Raw genomic sequence first — 21,073 nt, forward strand, 5'->3', positions numbered from 1 at the left:
AGGTTTGTGTAAGTGCACTCTATGATGTTCGCACAATGACAAAATCAACTAACAACACATTTTTCAGAAGGTATCCCCATTATTAAGCAGCGCGTGACTATATAAGTTACTACTTTCACCATTTCCATGATAATACAAGGAACTTAAACACATCAGCTCCTGAACTTTCTATTTTTGACATGTATTTTAATTCTATGTTAGACATAGACATTGTGTTATATGTCTCTTATATACTCTTTTTTGTCTCCCTACCCATTTTTTTCTCTTTGTTTTCCAGTCTGAGTATTTTCTATTGATCTACCTTCTGATTTCACTAATCTGTCTTCTTCTGTGTCTATCATGTTAAATCCATCAATTTGGTCCGTTTTAGTACTAAGACTTTCATTTGTCTTTTTAAAATAGATTCAAGTTCTCTGGTGAATTTCTCTATTTTGTCATTTCTTCATTTATTAATCACAGTTAATTTGAAGTCATGTCTGATTTCTCTAATATCTTCATTACTTGTGGGTCTAATTCTAATGCCGGATATTTTATCTTAGTTTTTGGTCATTTGATCCTATATTTCTGCTATGTCTGTTAATTTTTTATTGAATACCAGACATTGAATATAAAAAATGATAGAGGTAATGTGAGGCTCTGGTTGGATTTATCTTTCTCCGGAGAAGACTTTTGCTTTTAAACAGGTGGTAAAAGAAGAACAGAGAACCTTAGTCCATGGTTGGGACTGAGCTTCTCTGAAGTTTAATTGTGCTCTTGTCTGTTTGCTGGTCTACTTATAGTTCACCTTTACTCCTAGGGTGTAGCTTTCTAAGGATTCCTAAGTGGAAGTGTGGAATTACTAACAGCACTGCTTCTCCTTGGCCCCCCTGAGCTCAATTTGTGTCTCCCCAGGGTCCAGAATACTGACAAAACTGCATCTCAGCTTCCCAATCACTGAGCCACCACTTTTTCTTCTGCTTTGCTCTCAGTCCCAAACCCATTACAAATCAGCAAATTCCTCAAAGGGAACAGTACTCTAGAATATCTCACTTCATGGCTTTTCTACACTGTGGAATTGTTTTCTCCGTAAATCCTGGCATCCTTGAAATCTCTCTGAGGTCTTCAAATTTATGCTCTTGGTATTTTGTCAAACTTTGTTTCTAGTTGTTATTGATAAGAAAGCTTGTTCACAAAAGCCAATTCCACCATTGGTAGGAATCATTTAAAAATACATACTTTTAAATAAAGGTAAAATACATCATAAATTCATTCTGATATTGCCCATTGAAATTCAGGAACACCGTATTTTTACTTAGCCTCATTAATATCACATCTGTATCTCCTTTCTCCCATGACAAAAAAAAAAAAAAATAGTGGTTCTTAATGACACTAAGATAATTATTCATTTGGTTTATTCTATAATACATATATAATAGATAACCGTTGGATAATATTATAAAAGTACTAACATTACCAATAAAAATATGATTACTAAAATCAGTTTAAGGCTATTAAAAAAGAGATTTGTTTCATCTGATTGTATTTTATAATTATGTAAACTATTTACAGGATTCTAAAGTCATATCCCTAAAGCAAGGTGTATTCCAAACATTTTACCTTTTATTCTTGTTTCCCCTTATACTGTCCTTTCCTGATTTTTAATAGTTTGCCTTTTGATTGTTTTATAAAACATAATATATGTATATTTTTATAAACCCCTCTTTCTTAAATAAATGGTAACATAGTGTACCCACATTTTCACCTTAATTTATTTCACCCACCAGTATATCTTAAAGATTAATCCATTTTAGTATACAATGATAGTCTGCATTTTACAGCAGCATAGAACTCTTTTGTTAATTTTTTCAATAGGCCGTTTCCAATTTCATTTATTATTTATTTAAATATTTATTATTTGTGTTATTTTTATTATGATTTAAGTATTATTTATTTAATTATTTCCCTTCTTTTACTTACCTTGATTTACTTTGCTCTTTATTTAGTGTATTAAGGTGTAATTTTGGAACATTGATTTTTTTAAAGGATCCCTGAAGCCTTAGGCAGATTGGAATGCCAGAGGAGATTCCTAACAGAACAACTTCATTCACCCCTTCACTATGTCGTCTGCAGAGTTCCAAAGTATAGTTTCTTTATCAAAACTGTGAGAGCTACATTTATGACAGGAGCCCCCATCATCTTTGAAGAGCTCTGTGGTACTACTGCTCTCTCTACGTCAGGAATGATAGTGGGAAATGCTACCATCAAATTAGGATCCTTGATTTCAATGGGAATGAGTTTCTGGGTGGCAGAGGCCAAGTGGTGGTACTTAATCACCAAAGTCTGTGTGGGCATGGTTGCTACAAAGGGCAACAGAGTCAGAGCGATAATCAAAATAGTTTGAGCCACAGAGATCAGCGTTGACTGACTGATTATGGTATCCCTAGAAATGAAACAGGTAGGCAGACATCTAGAGCCTTACTTGACTAGTGTAAGTAGAAAAGCTCTAAGTCTGGTAAACAGGAAGTCTTCACTTCCCATAATAGAGAGTCACGAATTCTCAGGATTGGAGCAGTTCACAGACCAAAAGACACTTGAATGAGAGAGAGGCTGGATGCCCTTGAGGAAGGCCCTATTACACCACCAACAATTTATACTATGTATCTTCCCCTTTAGCCTTCTCCAAAGGAGCTGGGGCCATTTACCAGAGTGACTGTGCACTGAGGAAGAGGATTACTGGACAATAGCTCTGAATTGACACTAATTCCTGGAGGCTCAAAATGCCATGTGAAGGACACTAGTCAGAGTAGCGGTTTATGGAGGTCATATGGTCAATGAAGTTTGGGCTCAGGTCCATATCACTGTGGATACAGAGTGACATACAGTGATCTACCTGCTTCTCACAACCAATAAACAAGTGTAACAAGTGTGTGTGTGTGGTTAGCTGGTGAATGCATTCACATTTAAAGTGCATTTTTAAAAAAAAAATAAGAAGAGAATAAGCTAAAGTATAGAATATACTTTCATGATATAATAGGTAAGATTAAATTTAGTCAAACATTCATGATCCAAATATCTAATGACGAATTTTATATTAGAAAATCCTACCTTTCCAGATGTATGGAAGCTGAGGGAATTCTCCACCACTGGCCTACATTACAGGGAATACTGAAGGAGACTATTTGACCTGAAACAAAAAGACAAAAGGGTACAAAACCATGAGCAAGATTACAAACAGACAGACAGAAGCAGAAAATGGCAACCCCTACACAGAATAGGGCACTGTACACTAAACATAACATAAAGGGTAAACAAGATAAAAACATTAAAAAAAAAAAGAAAAGAAAAAGAAAAAAGACAACTTGCTACTGCAACTCAGAAATCAACTCACAGCACAAACAGGGATAATTTGTGACAAAACATAAAAGGGGAGAGAGCTAAGGTCTGAATTTGCAAAGGGGAATGGAGATAAGAAGCGTGCTGAAGAAAGAAGACTACTGTACATATGAAAGTTTCTTCTGAATCAACTTAACAGTAACCACTCAAAAAAAAAAATGCAGAACTGAGACACATAACATAAAACAATACGAAAAAGGGAAAAATCATAGAATTCCACTGCACTAAGATAACAAAAAGGCAAAGAAACAATGGAGAAACTGAGCTAACAGAAAACAAAAGATAAAATGGCTATAAGAAATGCTCAAATGTCAATAATCACCCTAAATGTAAATGGACTGTACTCACCATTAACAAAGGCACATAGTAGCAGGTTGGATAAAAAAACAAAACCCAACCATCTGCTGCCTCCAAGAGATTCATCGGAGGAACAAAGGAAAATACAGACTCAAAGTGAAAGCGTGGAAAACAGTACTCCAAGCAAATGAAATCCAGAGAAAAGCAGGTGAAGTCATATTTATATCTGACAAAATAAACTTCAGGATAAAAAAGGTAACAAGAGACAAAGATGGACATTTCATATTTATAAAAGGGACAATATAACAAGAAGACATAACACTTATCAATACTTATGCCCCCAATCAAGAAGTACAAAAATATGCAAAGCAACTACTAACAGAACTAAAGGTAGAAATTGACTAAAACAGTAGGTCACCTAAATACCATTGACAGCTATGGCTAGATCATCCAAACAAAAAACCAGTAAGGAAATATCAGCCTTAAATGACACATTAGACTAATGGACATAATTGAAATTTACAGAGTACTTCATCTTAGAACATCAGACTATATATTCTTGTTTAGTGCACATGGAACATTCTCAAGGACAGAACATATGTTGGGACTCAATGCTAGCCTCAGCAAATTTAAGATTGAAATCACACCAAGCATATTCTCTGACCACAAGGCTTTGAAATTGGAGATCAACTTCAAAAAGAAAGTGGGAAAATCCACAAATGCATGGTGATTAAACAATGTACTATTAAAGAACAGCTGGGTCAAAGAAGAAATAAAAGGAGAGATCAAAAGATACATAGAAACAAATGAGAATGAAAACATCCTATCAAAATTATCGGGATGCAGCAAGAGCAGTAAGAAGAGGGAAATTTATATCATTACAGGCCTATATCAAGAAACAAGAAAAATCTCAAATAAACAACCTAACATACAGCTGAAAGAACTAGAAAAAGAAGAAAAAATGAAACCCAAAGTCAGCAGAAGGAAAGAAATAATAAAAATTAGAGCAGAGCTAAATGGAATAGAGAACAAAAAGACTACAGAAAAAAATCAATGCAACAAAGAGCTGGTTCTTTGAAAAGATTAATAAAATTGACAAACATTCGTGCGGGTAGACGCACGAAGGTAAAAAGAGGAAAGACTCAAATAAATAAAATCAGAAATGAAAGAGGAGAATTTACCATGAATACCACAGAAATATAAACGATCATACGAGAATACTATGAAGGACTATATGCCACCAAATTCGATAACCTAGAAGAAGTTTTTAGGAACATATAGCCTTCCTAGACTGAATCACAAAGAACTGGAAAATCTAAATAGACTGATCAACAGTAAAGAAATTGAAACAATCATCAAAAACCTTCGCAAAGGCAAAAGTCCAGGACCAGATGCTTCCCTAGTGAATTCTACCAAACATTCAAAGAGGATTTAATACATGTCCTCCTCAAACTCTTCCAAAATATTGAAGAAGAGGAAATACTTTCTAACTCATTTTATGAGGCCAACATTACTCTGGTACCAAAACCTGGTAAGGACAACACACAAAAAAGAAAACTATAGACCAATATCTCTGATGAACATAGATGCAAAAACCCTAAACAAAATTCTACCAAATCAAATACAATGCATTGAAAAGATTATACATCATGATCAAGTGGGGTTAATTTCAGGGGTACAAGGATGGTACAACATACACAAATTGATCAATGTAACACCAGATAAACAAAATAAAATATAAAAATCATATCATAATATCAATAGAAGCAGAAAAGGCATTTGGCAAGATACGACATCCATTTATGATTAAAATACTTAATAAAATGGGTATAGAAGGAAAGTACTTCAAAATAATTAAGGCCATATATGACAAACCCTCAGCTAATATCATACTTCATAGTGAAAAACTGAAAGCTTTTCCTCTACGTTCAGGAGCACGACAGGGCTATCCCCTATCACCTCTGCTTTTCAACATAGTGTTGGAAGTCCTAGCCAGAGCAATCAGGCAAGAGAAAGAAATAAAAGGTATCCAAATTGGAAATGAAGAAGTTAAACTCTCACTTTTTACAGATGACATGATTTTTTATACAAAAAACTCTAAAGACTCCACCAAAAAAGCTATTAGAAACAACAAACGAATACAGTAAAGTTGCAGGATACAAAATCAATGTACAAAAATCCATTGCATTCCTATATACTAACAATGAAATTTCAGAAAAAGAAGTGAAAACAAAAATAATAATTCCTTTTGCAATTGCAACAAAAATAACAAAATAGAATAAACTTAACAAAGGATGTGAAGGATCTATACACCAAAAACTGTAAGACATTCTTAAAAGGAATTGAAAACGACACAAAGAAATGGAAAGATATTCTGTGTTCATGGGTTGGAAGAATGAACATAGCTAAAATGGCCATATTACCCAAAGCAATATACAGATTTAATGAAACCTCCCATCAAAATCTCAATGGCATTTTTTCAAGAAATAGAACAAAAAATTATCAGACTTATATGGAATCACAAAAGATCCCGAATAGCCAAAGCATCCTAAGAAAAAAGAACAGGCTGGAGGTATCACACTCCCTGACTTCAATTTGTGCTAACAAGTGACAATAATCAAAACAGCATGGTATTGGCAGAAAAACAGACACACAGACCAATGGGATATAATTGAAAACCCAGAAATAAACCACATATATATGGGCAGATAATTTTTGACAAAAGAGCCAAACACATACAATGGAGAAAAGAAAGTCTCTTCAGTAAATGTTGATGGGAAAATTGGAAAGCCATGTGCAAAAGAAAGAAACCAGACTGCTATCTGTCACCATATACCAAAATTAACTCAAAATGGATCAAACATCTAAACATAAGACCTGAAACAATACGTTGCATAAAAGAAAGTATAGGTACTAAACTTATGCACCTTGGGTTCTAAGAGGATTTTATGAATTTGACCTCAAAAGCAAGGGAAGTAAAAGCAAAAATAAATGAACGGGACTATATCAAACTAAAAGGCTTCTGCACAGCAAAAGAAACCATCAACCAAAGACAGAGACAACCAACCAAAGGGAGAAGATATTTGCAAACAACCCCTCTGATCATGGGCTAATATCAAAATATATAAAGAACTCGTACAACTGAACAACAAAAAAATGAACAATCCAATTAAAAAATGAGCAGAGGACCTGAACAGATACTTCTCCCAAAGAGACATACAATCAGTCAACAGATATATGAAAAAATGCTAAACTTCACTAGCTATTAGGGAAATGCAAATCAAATCCACAATGAGATAAACCTCACACCAGTTAGAATGGTTGTCATCACCGAGACAAATAATAAGTGTTGGAGAGGCTGTGGAGAAAAAGGAACCCTCATACACTGCTGGTGGGAAAGTAAATTGGTACAGCCGCTATGGAAAACTGTATGGAGGTTCCTCAAAAAATTAAAAATAGAACGACCATATGACCCAGCAATCCCTCTTCTGGGTAACTACCAAAAAATTTGAAAACATTTATCTGTAAAGATATACAGAGGGTGCCAACAAAATATATACACGTTTTAAGAAAGGAGAAAACTGTGTTAAAATTGCAATACTCAATATATACTGATAACCAAAGATGAATACAAGTCACGTTTGATTTCTGCAGTTACAAGAGGTGCTCAAAATGGTTACCATCAGTGTCATTTTAATACAGTTTTATTCCTTTCTTAAAATGTGTATACATTTTTTTGGCACCCTCTGTATGTACCCCGAATTTCATTGCAGCATTATTTATGGTGGCCAAGACATGGTAAACAACAAAGTTGCCCTTTGATAGATGATTGGATAAAGAAGATGTTGTATATACACACAATGGAATACTAGTCAGCCATTAGAAAAGATGAAACACCGCCATTTGCGACAATATGGATGGATCTTGAGATTATTATGCTAAGTGAAATAAGTCAGACAGAAGAAGTCAAGAACCATATCACTTCACTCATATGCGGGATACAAAACAGAAAGCAACAAAGGAACAAGACAAACAAACAAACAAAAACTCATAGACAACAGTTCAGTGGTTACCAGAAGGTAAGGGGGTCGGGAGTCGCAGAAGAGGAGCAAAGGGGATCAAATATATGGTGATATATATAGAGAAATGTACACTTAAAACCTACATAATTTTACTAACCAATGCCACCCCAATAAATTTAATTTTTTAAAAAAGAAAACAAACTACTGTGGGCCTTTGGGTGTGAGGACCTGCATCTTCCCCTCCCCAGTAGACCTCATGTCGATGGGAAGCAGGCTGATTGACAGGAGCTCTCTTTCAGGGAGTAAAGGAAAAACACCAGAAATCACAGTTTCAGAGCTTCACCCATATTTCACTGTCACGAGATACTAAACTATGTCAAGGATAGGAAATGAGGTTCTAACTCTTAAATTAAATGTAGTGTGAGATGTGAAACTTGCCCCTCCCTTTCAATAACTGTGCAGAACTACCACGCCTAACAGTAGTAGTTATTTTCAATGGTGATTTCCAAATCTGATGCTTATTTTAAGGCATTATTTGAAAGTGTATTTTGTATCCTCAAATTGTTCTCTCTCTAATAATTAGGATGCCTGTATGTCCTGCTTTTCCCATGATGGTCCTACATTAGGCCTATGTCCTGATATCTCATCCAAGTTGAGCACCCAACACTCTATCAAAAGTATCACTGTCTAGGGGATAAATTAAATAGTCACCTTATATAACTCAGGGGAGCCTTTACCTATGTGAAGTTTGATGATCTTTTTTTTGAAAAAGGGAAAGAAATGTGGGAGTCTTTGCTATGAGAGTGACAAAAGATCAAATATCTTTTCAGTCAAATAGGATAAGGTTAAAGACCTATTCTTATCCTTGTGTTTCTGAGCCCATAAAATGTGACACAGGATGAGATTCTCACCCTAGTTGTCCATAAGAGTGATTTCTTATTACAAGAGATGGACTTCAACCTCAGGGTAAATTAGAAAAAAATAAATGCTGAAGTCTGTTTTCGCTCTCACTTTTACACCAGTTTGGCAATAAATCAATCCCATGCTTGGCCTTTTGGTAAGTTATCTCCAAGTCAGAAAAGTGAGGGCTCTTAAGTGCTGCAGAGGTGCCCGGGGTCCATATTCAAAGGTCTCCTTTTCACTAACCTATTGTAGGTCTTAAAGTGACATTACAGAGCTCCTACCACTGCCTGTGTCACAAACTCGTATATCAACATCGGGAGCAGAAGCAGTGAAGTCAGATGCTTCTGGTGGGAAGGCAGCTACCGGATTTAGTTTAGAACACTTGTCAGCATAAACGAGCCATTGCATGAGATGGGGACCTTCAAACGGAGAGTAGTTGAAGGATGGTCATATCAAACTTGGCTTTGTTTTCCTTCTATAACCACGCGTTCTTCCCCCCTTCCACTATCCCACTATGCCTGTGAAATCCCTTCCCGTCCTCCAAGGCTCAGAGAGAATGCTGCCCGTTCAGGAAGCCTTCTCCCATCGGCTCTTATAATATTTTACACCGCTCTCTTAGCTCTTACCCTCTCTTCCTAAAATGATACTTAGCTCCACGCACACCTGCTTCCCACGACCAATGAGTGTAAGCGCCTTGAGAACCGGAGCATAGTTTGTTCATCTTTGAATCCTCTCAGCTACTAGAACACTGTGTACTGTAACAGTAAATATTTTATTTCATTGAATGATGTTCACGATCTGGTGTTTGGAAAGACTCTTTCAGGGAGCTAGTTGAGTGCTCAAGGTGAAGGTAGGTCTTAACATGTAGAGCCGCTATTCCTAGATTTTCTTTACAATGTCTTATGGTCTTCCAAATAGGATCCAAATGACATCAGAAGTAGAGTGACTGGAAGCTAACACCCAGTGCATTTAAACATTGCTGTTAACACAGCTGTGTAACACTTGGTTTAGAGAGTACATGATACATGACAAGTAAAATGATCAGGCCCTGCTGCATTCATGGCCTGGGGCAACAATTTGTTTGCCTTTTTCCACTACTGGTGTATTATGCCACAATAAACAGTAGAATGCACCATCCTTGAGTGTGTAACTGGATGAACAATTACATCTGAACATGCTCATGTAACTATGATCCTGATCAAGATGGAGAATATTTCTAACATTGTGAAAAGCTCCCTTGTGTTCCTTCACAATCAATAACCACTCCTTCCCCCCAAAATAACAACTCTTCTGACTCTTATCACCATAGATTAGACTTGGCTCTAATTCATATGAATGAATTCACAGTATGTGCTCTTTTTTGTGGGGCTTCTTTCATTCAACATTATGTCTGTGAGATTCATTCTTGTTGTTATGTGTAGCTGTAGTTAATTCACACTCGTGCGCATGCACACACACACACACACACACACATCCAGGGTGCCGAAAAAAAATGTACACATTTTAAGAGATGTATCTATGTATTATTTTCGAAGTTGAATTACCAATGTGTAGTATGACGTTCGCCCAAAAGATGGCATTCATCAAATGAATGCTAGCATCATTCATTGTATTACAATTTTAATACAGTTTTTTCCTTTCTTGAAATGTGTATTCATTTTTGGCACTATATATACATATATATATATATATATATATATGTGTGTGTGTATATATATATATAAAATCAGTTTTTCAAAGTAAGTTTTTCCACTTTACGTTCCTTCTAGCAGTGTATGAGAGTTCCATTGTTCTCCATCAACTTGTTAACTTGCTATCACTTGTTATTGTCAACTCTTCTTTTTTTCAATTCTTTTAATTTTAGTCATTCTAATGGATAATACAGCTATCTTATTGTGACTTTATATTTTCCTTATACAAAGTTGAGCCATTTGCATTTGTAAATTAGCTATCTGGATACTTGTTTTTGTGAAGTGCCTGTTGAAGAAACAGGATTAATGCTGAGGGGCAGTGGACGACTTTCAGTACAGGGAGGAGGGAAAGGGAATTCATGACAGGTAACAGCTGGGGGTGCCGATCACCCATCTCCCTGCACAAATCAAATAGGAGCAAGTACTTGATTATTTAATTTAACATGACTTTTACAAAGACGAACATGCATGACCACTTGTACATAAACCTCCCCCCCCAAAAAAAAAAAGTTATATCTGTTGTTGCTGTTTCAAAAAGAAAAGACAAATTAAAGAAATGCTCCTGGATCTGAACAGGTGGAAGAAGAAGTTTTCAAGAAAAAAATTGTGGATAAGCTTTCAAAATCGTGGAGGAAGAGAGATTGGGATAAATATGGTACATGGGAGTCTGATGAGAGCAGAAGGCAATGACACATCGCTATTCTATGCAAGAGAACAAGTGGGTATGGATATGAGATCTGATTTCCTGAACATTTCCTGATCATTTCCTTTCTAACCCAATAGGCAGTGTCCATGCTAATCAGAAACTCACTGGGTACGATTCCTTACCAGTCATAACTGCCATTTAATAATTTTAGGCTGGAAGTGGGGTATGGGCACCAGAAGTAAAGAAATAAACAGTATAGACTAGCAAATTGCTTTCCTAATTATTGAAGGAGAGAAAAAACCTGTTTGGGGAGAACAATAGGTTTGATTCCCAAGCATGAGCTACATAAAAAGGAGCCTGCCTGAAATCCTGCTCTGCGTGTGAGGGAGTGTGTGTGTGTGTGTGTGTGTGTGTGTGTGTGTCCATCCCTTGTACAGACCTGTCACCTGCTCGGCCCTGACTTTCTCACAAGCTGCCTAAGTTGCCCCTTCCAATTAGATCTTCTCCCTTAGGGTTCCATTGCTTGTCTGAAGGTGGTGATGATTCCCTAGAGACCAGCTGCCTGGCTACAGAGATGGTCACTTCCCCAGAGCTCTGCAACCTCTCAGGGCTTAGTTACTTGTTTTCCCAGTTTCACTCGTGAAGCAGACTTTGGTGTTGGAGAGAATGCCCAGTTGCAATCGTGACCTGCTTTTATAGGATTGCTCATCTCCCACAAAAATGTAGAATATCAGAGCCAGTAGGACCTGATTGCTCATCTGGTCCAAGCTCTTCATTTAGCAAATGGAGAAACTGAGGCCCGGAGAGGTGAAGCAAACTGCCTAGCAGTGAGTGACGGAGCTAGGACTGGCACCCACAACTCCAGGCCCCCAGGTCGTTTCATTTGCCTCTGTTATCATGGTTATATTGATTTTGTTCTTAGGTTTCTCCCACTCCTCCCAAACCTTGCCCCAACAACTTTTTTGCAGAAAGTAATACAGACTGAAATAATACTTTTATAGTTTAGAGTCTGTCAGGCAAGCATGAGTAAATCCAACCCAAGCTGGCAAATCAGGAAGTATCTCTGAAAATTTGCTAACTAGAATGAGAGTTTTAGTTTCTCTATGTGGGTGCAGAAGAAAACACTTGAAAACATCAGTGCTTATGCATAAAATACAATGGATATTTTGCCACGTTATTCTTTGAGTTTGCCTTAAATTTCTAAGCAAAACAGTACTATTTTTGAATTCTGAATTCGACAGTAATAAAAACGGCAGTTCTGAAGGTGAAGTCTGAAATACACCAGGAAATAAACGGCTTCTCTTCAAACCTGGCGATCATTTCCGTTGGTCAGGGAATTCAGCCCTTCTTTGTGATTTTAGGCATAACAGCGAAGTACCTGGAGATGGTCGTCCCCAGTTTTTGTTCAGTCATTGCTTACTTGCCCTAGTATTGAAGCCATTGCAGGGAAGGAAAACATGGCTTACAAAATAGAGTTATTTTAATAGCTAACATGGTTCTTAGATGCTCTGGCAAAATAATATAAGTTTGTATAATTAGAATCCAAAGACTGACACCACAGTGAAGCGAAGGTGATAGCTGAAGTGAGGAAGAACAAAGAAAAAGAAAGACACAATATTGAAATAAAATTCAATTCATTTCATTATCAAACTTTAGTGCTGCATAAGGTATTGTAAGTTTACACCTACAAACACTCCTGTACCTTGATAGTTTATATAATATGACAAATAGCCATACTTTGAAGGAGGTATTGGGTATAAGATGACTCAACAGGGAAAACCTCTGCTAGCCTATGTATGAGCAATTAGGTTGATAACCTCCGTAAACAAAGATAGGATGGATACACTGGGTTCTGTAATGCCCAGGAATCCTGGGCCCACAGTTAATCATCAGCGTCCTCCTTTGGCTGGATTTTATTTCCCACAGATGGCTCCACCTCTGGATGCTCCCCAGTAGTTCAGTACAGTTATTAAATGAAGGTTGTTGACGGCTATTTGTTGAAACCCTTTAAAGAGCTGTTCCCTAGTGAATGGGGCAAATAGGCTATAGGTTACTATTTCGTCTTCAATTAAGTACAGACAGTACTCCCACTTCTGATTCATAATGCACCTTGGGTCATGGGACAGCTCGGGGCTCTCAGATAAAGGGACAAATAAATACCATTCTTTGCTTCGGAACTAAAATCTGTATGCACGCATTGGATTTCTTTAATTCTATAAAAATGTGTTGCCAGTTATGAGTATTATTTCTATTTTCAAGGTTCTTGATTGTAACTTTAAAAATATAGAGACTTCCCTCTCAAACAAATGGACAAATGAGATAAACCCTGTAGATTTTTATTTTATTTTATTATTTTATTATTTTTTTTTTGAGAAAAAAAATGGTAAGAAGCAAACATGGCCACTACTGTTTTTTCTAAATATTTCTGTGATAGGCATAACTGATGCTCTGTCTTTCCTGGGTGTGAAACTGCATTCCTGATGCTGCATTAACACTTCCACCACAATTTATCTGAGGGGCCAATCCATCAGAGAAAGGGCCCTTGCCTCCATTCATTTCAATGGACGTACGTGCTGCTTTCTGCAGGACAGGTTCTGAATATTACTATCTATGGCTTTCTCCATTTCAGAACTGAGTCGTGGGCATTTTAAATGTAAAACACCTGTGTTATGGTATAGCTTGGAGGACAAGAAAGAGCACAGGGCTGGGAAATAAAAGAATTTAAATCTGATCTGTTACTACGGCTCTGTGAACATTGAATGTGATACACGTACGCTGAGCCTCAGTTTTCGCATCTATGACATGTGACCAAGAACGCCTTTGAGGATTAAATATGTATATGACAACGCATTCTAAAGCCTAATGTTCTGTAGATAGGAAGAGTTACTATTATTTTATTACTATTAGTTAATATTCCTAGCACAATCGATATTCCTAGTAATTATGATCGTTACGTTTCCACTGGCATCAGTGGAAACAATGAAGGTTCCAATCAGTGAGGTTTGGGGGAATTGATAAGCAATACTCAAGGACAAGTACTCTGATCTTATAGTTTTTCAGACTGAATTGGAAAAGGGAAAAGTCTGAGGTAAGGAAACCAGCTGGAAGGCTGCTGTGGGTGACGCAGGAGATAGGTGATGGTGGTCTGAACTAGGGGAGCGGCAGTGGGGACGGGGGGAAAAAGGAGATGGAGCAAGAGAGCGTGGAGGGGAGAATTGACAGGACTTGCTGATCAACTGGATATGAGTGCTGAGTGAAAGGAAAAGAATGGGGTATAGAATGCCCTTCACTGAGATATGGAGAGCCAATGTGGAGGTGATAAAATGAGTTCAGTTTCTGGCTTGAGTTTGACAGGTCAGAGGTACATCCAAATAGAAATTCCAATAGGCGACTACATATATGGGTCTGAATCTCAGGGAAAAGATCGAGGCTGGAGTTAGAGAGAGATGAGTGCCTGTATAATAGTTGAAGCCAGGGGCTTGGATGAGAACAGAGTCAAGATCTGAGTGGTCACAGACGTCCAGGAGCAGAGGGAGGACACAGTCCAGCAAGTTGCCAAAAGATGGCAAGAAACCTGACTCTAAACTACCAGGGAGCAAAAGAAAAAAGGGAAACATGGTCAGTTACAAACAGCCATAAGAACAACAACAACAAAAAATGTTATTTAAGACATTGTTCTCAATCCTAGGACTAGATAGAAATATGTCGTGTGTTTTCTCAGAAGGAGAGAAGTATGTGGCAACCAGGTACAGCTATGTATCTCATGGGGGCTCTTTATTAGATCACATCATAATGTGGGCTGATTACTTGGTTCTCTGGGTCATATTGATAAGGAAGTGTTTTCTAGTTATCAAAAGTGAAGAGCACTCCATCACGACGCAGTGAGTTCCCTGTGAGAAGCAGCTCATGTCAGCCGTCAAGGTTTGGTAAATAGAGTGAGCTTTCTCTCTGTGTGTGTGTCTGTGTGTGTGTGTGTGTCTGTGTGTGTGTGTGCGTAAACATAGTCATATGCATATATTTACAGGCCATTCTTTGCCTAAAACATTAAGAGACAGAAACTTGAGCTAAAATCATAGAACCCATTTCAATGTATCTTTGGAACAAGCAAAGAATATGATGAATAAACGATGAGTAGATTAAATATAAGTCAATTGACAATCAATTAGAATGAAAATATAGAGCTCAAGTTAAAGGGAAATGGGATTTACTATATTTCATCAATTAAAAAATGTGTACTTTTTTCTTTCAAATTTCAATATCTCTGAAATCAGACTGCTTTTTAAAATCAATGAAGTCTCACATGGTGGTCAGCACGGCAGTGGTTTGGTTGAGATTGCTTATACAGATGTCTCTAAAAAAGTGTGTGCACCTCCCCCGCCCCGCCCCCCCTCCCCCAGCAGCAGCAGCAGCACCTGGGAATCTGTAAGAAGTACGCATTCATAGGCTCCACCCCAGACTTTACAGAAGCAGAAATCTGAGTCAGTAGTCTGTGTCTTAACAAGCCCTCCAGGTGGTTCTGACGCACACTTGCATTTCAGAACCACTGGCTTACATGCTTAAAAGAACATAAAAGTGCTAACATCAAAACCTATAGAACAGGCATCAAGGCTTAGAAGACAATCTAGGGGACAATAATAAAGCGCTCTATTAACCTCTAAAAATCCAGATGGTTCTGTGGTGGGAAAGACATGTTTAACAATATTCCCAAAGCTGGGCCAGCTCTACATCATTGCAAAGCCAGCCAGGAGCCCACAACAAATTTCTTTTAGTTTATTTATGGATTTCTTTAAGAAATGCTGCTTCCTCAATGCATGCAATGGCATGGAGGATGATACTGTGTGGAAAAGCTTCGTCAGAGTTGATGGAGTGAAAAAGAAATTCAGAAGAGTAACACTCTGAATGTGAGGAAGTTTTAGAAATATCCACTTTTTAAAATATTTTCCTTTTCATGCATACATATGGAGGATAAACTATAAAAAATGTTTAGTGGCATCTAAATAAGCGTTTTCAAGAAGTTTAAAATAAGAATTCTAAGTGATCAGAAACATAATGTCACCTTAATTGTCAGCTTTTTTTCTTTCTCAATGTACATATATAAAATAATAGCACATCTCACAATCTTTCATCTTAGTTTGATGAAATACAGTAAGTCACATAAATATTAGGCCTTTCTTGTTAGGTGCTTATCATGGCAAAGTACACTTTGTTTTTAGGGAAGGTCCAAATTTTATAAAACTGTAGCCTCCAGATTTGTTGTCTTCATGGAGAAAATGGGCAAAGTCAGAGAAGAAGAAAGGAACATTCTTAGAGGAGCTAAACAAGTTTTCCAGGTCTCTAAATGCTCCTGTCACATTGCAGAAACTACTAGAAGTAGGCACAGAATATTGGCCAAAAGCACATGTTTTGGATTCTAATTAACCTCAGTTCAAATCCTGATCTTATCATTAGTTAGCTCTGAGGCTTCGGACAAATCATTGAACTTCTCTGAGACTCAATTTTCTCTCCTGTAAAACGGGACCCATGTTCATAAAGTTGTGGTGATGACTGAGGTAGGTAATTCATATGAAATACTTACAGAACATCCGGAGCATACTAAATACTCAGGTGTTGGGAAGTAATACTATATTAGGTTGGTGCGAAAGTAATTGCAGTTTAAAGGTTAAAAATAATTGCAAAAACTGCAGTAACTTTTGCACCAACATCATAATTGCCTGCAGTCTGCAGTGTAACCTTACTCGTCCACTGTTCTCAGGGCAGCAGCCCAAGTGGGCTCTGCCCAAAAGAACAACAAAGGGAAGCCCTTGGTGACTCGGTAACCGCTTGAACCTGCACAGGAAGGGTCAGCCCAGCTTTTATTCTGATGAATGAAACTCTCCTCATGGAGAAAAATTTCAAAGCTATGTCAAAATCTCCAGAAAGTAAGTCAATTAAAGACTCTTTCTAATCACATGATACATTATCAAAATGAAAATACTTTTTCATTAGAGAAAAGCATTTCAGAGGTTATAATTCTTCTTGATGGCGAGGATCTTTGAAGAAAATGACTAGTAGTCAGAGACAGACATATTTCAAAGTGACTCATCCATCCTCGATTGAATCAACAAGGAAATTATTTTTCTTTCCTGAACCAGCATCCAGATCATCACAAAAAACTTGCTTTGAGTCCTCAGAGTGCCTCTTCCTTGATGAATAATGTCGGCACAGAAAGATAAAGAGAGCATCTGGAAGAAGTGATGTCACACAGGTTTAGGATTTATTCTTTTCCTCTGTAGAACGTCGAATGCTGTCATGACGTTAGGAACTCGGAATTGTGGGCTCGGATCTGAATGACAGGAAACATACATCCCTGTATCCAAATAATATCTGTCTCTCAAATATTTTGCTTTAGTTATCGATCTACTTGACTCTCTGAACTATAATTTGAAGTCTACAAATAAAAAAATGTGCTTAAATAAGATGTGCTCATTCATAATAGATAGATAGATAGATAGATAGATAGATAGATAGATAGATAGACTCATTGTCCCTCTTAGTAAGTGCCACAAGGTTTGTAGGTTATCTGGGATGAATTTTTACTTCAATCCAATGTCCCCTGGTCCTACCATTTCCTGTCTTGTTTCCTCATTCTCTCTTGATTAATAATGAAATAATAGTCATTATGGAAAAATAATTTCACTATAAATTTAAACCATGATGAAAAGTATATTCCTCAGAATGTTAATGTTCCAAATACAGACGTATTTAAGAGAGGTAGCGTTTGGGGATAATGACACTATGAGAATGAAGCTAATTACGCTGGACTGCAGTGATATTAAAGAGTGAGATTAGTTTGCCAACCTAGGGTGAGCTTCCAATGTGCTTGTCTGTTTCATGGCAGCACCATGGGTCCAAAGTCTCACCTCAGCTTTTCATGCTCAAAAACTTGTTTTAATTTGTTCCATCAGGAATGACTATATGCTTAGTATCTGACTTGTCCTAACCAAATGCGTAAGTGGCTGATTTGTAAAGCAAATGTCAACTTGCTTACAATATGGAACCTCTTTCCAGTGATCAGAGCCCCTGTGCCAGCTCCCCACAGTATTCCTATTTCCTGTATTAAGGTGCCCTACTAACAAAACAATTAATCAGAATGCTGTTTTTATATTATGGAATCAGGGCAAGAATGGCATTGAGGCATGTTACATCTTTTTATCCCTACAGGGCCTTGCCCAATAACCAATAGTGTCTATTAAATTAAAGCTGTTATATTTCAGCCAGGATACTTTCTACCTAAGAAGACACCTATCTATTGACCAGAACACACATTTCAGTCTCTTATGCACAGTTCCTTTGAAAGTGTCAGATTGGATACACATATGTTTCTCGTTTCAGTAGGAGCATATCTACAAACTAGGTCAACTCTACTGATATTCTTATCTATTTGCTCTATTTTTACTAGTTTTAGTTTCAAAGCATAATCTTTTGGGGACCTTGCCTCAAATTTTGATTCAGGCATACTATATGATATCCTGACTATAGACTATACAGAATCTTAGAATCGGGTCTTGTCTTGTTGAAAGAGATCTATGTGTTTGTTTGTTTGTTTGTTTGTTTTAGATTTAGTAATTTTTATTAAATTTATTGGGGTGATATGGGTTAATAACATTGTATATGTTTCAGGTGTACAATTCTATAATACATTATCTGTATATTGCATTGTGTGCTGACCCTATTTTAAAGACCATTGGGTCCAGCTTCTCATCTTATGCTTGAATCCTCTGTGTCATGTCAGCCTTTGGGGTCATTTGGAGATTATTTGTTTATGCATTCTTATGGGAAAGTATCATTGTGACCTGATATTTCTGTTGAACGTGAAACCCAACAAAGACATAAACTCTCTGTAAAAATAATTGCTGTTTTTTTCAAATGTTATCTTCACTGTGAAGTTTTTGTTTCTTCAGCTGAATGACAGTGGAATCACTTTTTTTTTCCCCCAGCTACCTGTCTTAATATGGTTTCCTGCTTTTGGCAGCTGTTCTAAAATGAAAGTGTCCGGCTGCCAATATTTTCTTCCTGAAATTCACTACTTTTGATGGGAAAGTGAGCACCAGCATTTGAACCAGCACTGACCCCCATCGTTAGGCAGTCTGGTCAACTCGTTAGGTCCTGAATGAAGTCTGGATTGAGGATAAAAAACACAGATGAACCAGGAGACGAGTCTGGTGGCCAGTGAGGAGCTCAAGTGACCATTTACAAACAGCACAGTCCTGAAGCTCTCTGCCTGAAGGGTCACCTAAGAGACTTTAGAAAAAGGACTCATCAGTTCAAGGGAGAAGTACTTAGATGTTGGCCATATAGATTATATAGAACCACTTTGATTTCTTAGATTGATGTGCTGTTACAGAAGACAGAAGTAAACGCAGATGAAAAGGCAGACAAAAATGTCAAAAATCAGAAACCTATTGCTCAGTGGAGAAAAGAAGACAGGGTTTTAGGATGGGGAAATATTGCTCACTAATTTGCTCTCTTTTCTCTCATTCCCAACAAAAGGAAGTACTTTGAAGAGGCAAAAAGAGGATTCAGTCATATTTAACATATATCTAACAGTTTGGCATACGATCTGACAAGAAAAAAATATGAGCTACAGAAAGTAGATATATAAACTAGTATTTAACAGGCGTTTCAATGTGATATATACATATTAGGCAACTAAGCACTGGAGATATAAAAATAAATATACCCTGATTCCTTTCTTAAAAGAGAGGATGGGTTAGTGGGGGAATAAACAGATGATTACCCCATGATGGAATACATGTGAGAGTGGGATTAAGACAAAGGTGGTCTGCAAATCTATAAGCTAACTGATGTGACTTGGGTGGGATCTGAAAAGGGGATTTGTGGAAAATGTGTTGCTTTTTCACATGACTCCTCCATCTTTTTTTTCTTAATGAACTTAATTCTTTAGAAAAGTTTTAGATATACAGAGAAATTCAAAGATAGTGGAAAGAGTTTCCATATCTCCTGCCCCCAGTTTCCCTTATGAAAATCTTACATTAATATAGCACATTTGTTATAATTAATAAACTAATATTGATATATTATTAAGCAAAGTTGGTAATTTATTCAGATTTCCTTAATTTTTATGAAAGTCCTTTAGGTATTTCAGGATCCCATCCAGGATACCACTTTACATTTAGTTGTCATGTCTCCTTAAGCTCCTCCTGCCTGAGTTTCTCAGATGTATCTTGCTTTTGATGACCTTGAAAGTTTTCAAGTGTACTGGTCATTTATAAAATGTCCCTCCATTGGGATTTGTCTAATGTTTTTCTTATGATGAGACTGGGGTGATGCATTTTTGAGAGACAGACCAGCGAGTTTAAGTGCCGTTTCCATCACATCATGTCAAGAGTGCACACAACCAACAAAACTTTGCACCGCTGGTGTTCACTTTGATCCCCGGACCACTTGGCTGACTTACTGTGTGTCAGCTTTCTCCACTGCAAAGTTGCTCCCCGAATCCCAGTACCTTTCCATGCTGCCCTCCTTGGAAGGAAGTCACTGTACACAGCCCAAACTCGAGTACTGGGGGGTTAGGCTCCTCCTCCTCGAGGGGAGAGTGTCTTTATCAATTATTTGGAATTCTGCACAGATTGATCTCTTCTCTCCCATTAATATATTTATGCAATCATTTACTTATATCAGATTGAACTCATGAATATTTATTTCAAACTTAGCGTTTTAATCCAGTTTTATTTTGTTTTGTTGCTCAAATGATTCCAGCTTTGGCCGTTGGGAACTCTTTCAATTGGCACCTCTGTCCCTTTGATATAATCTCATCATTATGGGATTTGTTTTTTCTTTTTTCTTTTTTTTGAGCACTTTTGTTACTTTCTGGAACTCTAAGATGCACCAGTCTCAATTTGTATATTTCCTGCCATTCTTCTATCTTTTGAAAGCTAAGTATAGTCAGTTCTGTTATAAAGCTTGTTTTAAAGATGTGCATTTTTTCCAGCATGACCAATATACTAGGGAATAATTTGAGCATGATACCAATTTAGTATTTATTTATGCATGAGAACCACTGAGGTACACACAGAAAACTGCACTCTGCTGAAATGAGCTGCATAAACATAACAAAATGAACATGTGCACACACCTCAAAC

General features: G+C 37.1%; 1 pseudogene; it reads left to right on the forward strand.

Moving 5' to 3' along the window:
* LOC117023130 (60S ribosomal protein L39-like) overlaps positions 1-21,073 on the forward strand; it is a 93,348-nt pseudogene that overhangs the window by 36,407 nt on the left and 35,868 nt on the right.

The sequence above is a fragment of the Rhinolophus ferrumequinum genome, chromosome 6 (assembly GCF_004115265.2).
Source record: "Rhinolophus ferrumequinum isolate MPI-CBG mRhiFer1 chromosome 6, mRhiFer1_v1.p, whole genome shotgun sequence".
Classification (NCBI taxonomy): Eukaryota; Metazoa; Chordata; class Mammalia; order Chiroptera; family Rhinolophidae; genus Rhinolophus; species Rhinolophus ferrumequinum.